Source organism: Oreochromis aureus, linkage group 22, assembly GCF_013358895.1.
Source record: "Oreochromis aureus strain Israel breed Guangdong linkage group 22, ZZ_aureus, whole genome shotgun sequence".
In the NCBI taxonomy this organism is placed as follows: domain Eukaryota; kingdom Metazoa; phylum Chordata; class Actinopteri; order Cichliformes; family Cichlidae; genus Oreochromis; species Oreochromis aureus.
In genome coordinates this window covers 11,535,197-11,537,436 of record NC_052962.1, presented here as the reverse complement: position 1 = coordinate 11,537,436, position 2,240 = coordinate 11,535,197, and positions in this window count along the sequence as shown.

Here is a 2,240-nt window from a genome sequence, read left to right as displayed (position 1 = left end):
GGGATCAGGATCCACTACTTTGGTGGAAAAACAATGAACAAACATTCCCCTCTCTGAGCAACCTTACCAAAAAATACCTGACAGTGGTTGCAACATCAGTGCCAGCTGAGAGGATTTTTTCAAAAGCAGGGCAGTTAGTGAGTAACAGAAGAAATGCATTAAAGGAAAAAAAGGTTAATATGATACTGTTCTTGAACGAAAACCTGTAACCAAAACCTTTGTTCTGCACAGACTAACTGAAGGCTTTGGGGGTTGTTAAGTTGTTTCCTTAGTATTTATATTTTCACCAGTTGTTGTTTTTGTTGTTCAGAATTTTAATTGTTATTTTTTGTATTATAGTTTCTCAACTGTACTTGTTTGTTTAAATTTGTTTACTGGTTTGGGTGCACTTTTTTGTAAAGATTTTTCTAAAAAATATTCATAATAAAGCATTTTCTATGTAATTATAAATTTTCTCCTGATTATGTCCTGGGTTTTAACTATTTAATAATAAAGGAAACACACATCACAAAAAAACACTTGAGGTCATGAAAATTAATTGAGATTTATCAATTCAATGACGCATCCACCTTATTTTGGGGCGATCGTGGCTCAAGAGTTGGGAGTTCACCTTGTAATTGGAAGGTTGCCGGTTCGAGCCCCGGCTTGGACAGTCTCGGTCGTTGTGTCCTTGGGCAAGACACTTCACCCGTTGCCTACTGGTGGTGGTCAGAGGGCCCGGTGGTGCCAGTGTCCGGCAGCCTCGCCTCTGTCAGTGCGCCCCAGGGTGGCTGTGGCTACAATGTAGCTTGCCATCACCAGTGTGTGAATGTGTGTATGGATGACTGGATGTGTAAAGCGCTTTGGTGTCCTTAGGGACTAGTAAAGCGCTATACAAATACAGGCCTTTTTTTTTTTTTTTTTTAACCATTTATTTATTGAAAAGTATCGGTATCGGCAATAGTGGCCCGTGTTTACTTGGTATCGGATTGATACCAAAATATGCAGTATCGCACACTACTACTAATAAGCTTGTGTGCTGCAGGGTAGCTTTAAATTTTAATTTGATAAGTTCTGGGACCTGCAGGTAAAAGAACCTTGGGAGGTGCTGGGTATGGATTTAATTGGACCACTCCCAGAAACACGTCTAGACACATGTCCAGGACTGCAGCGGAGGTCTCTGCAATCATGAACTCTTAAGTTATACATGTTTGGGATGGTCAGGAAAATCATCACTGACCAAGGAAAGGAGTTTGTGAACCGGGTAAAACTTGTGAAAGTGTTATTCGTACCTTGACATATGATATGATGTATTTAGGCTAAGTCTGCTCATGTCACTGCAGCTCAACAACAGCATTTTCAGCATGCTGAATATTAAACATGCTGTCTCCAGTGCTTACCACCCCGAGACCAACAGGCAGGTAAGCATTTGGATATCTAACCTCGAGTAACTCATATGAAATTAGTCATGCTTATTTATCTATTCTACAATACAACTCAAAGGATGAGAGGACCAACCGGAACATTAAGCGTGCTCTCAGAAAGTACGTCAACCAGAAGCACGATGACTGGGACGTTCACCTTGCTGCTGTGGTGTATGCCATCAACACTGCATTCCTGTTTTGACATTTTGTATTACTTTTAAGATACTTTACAGTGTAGCATCGTTTTAAGAATGTGTTTTTAAACTTAATTTTTAAAAAAAGTTATTGACAAGTGCAAGAGAAAATGAAATAATGGAGAGATTTTGTGTGATCAGCACTCCACCCGTCACAGTCCCTATTTTCCACCGTCTTCCTGCTGTGATGAACACCTGTCCCATGGATGAGGACTTTGAGGTTGCAAACCCAGAAGAGGACATCAACACAAGAGTTGAGGAGATGACGGTTCTGATTAAAACGGTCTGTACAATTAAAGAAGGCTGAGTGACAGGGAAAGGAGATCTGTTGAGGCAAAAAGGGAAAATGTAATACAGTGTGTTGGTCAAGCAGGTGATAATGTTCTTTTGTCAGGTGATCCAAAAAGGAGACAAACTGGAGATAAATTATTCAGCCAGCACCAAAGACCGTACACTGTGGCCAGCGTCACACCAAGTGGGGTGGCCAGTATTGTGAAGGGAGCAACTTGCCAGAAGGTAAACATGTCCAGGCTGAGGAAATACCACAGATCAAAAAGTAAGAGTATGAGATGTAATAGGTACTCAAAATTACATTTTGATTTAATGTTAAAAATGTATTAAAGTTTGTATGTCATGCCACATA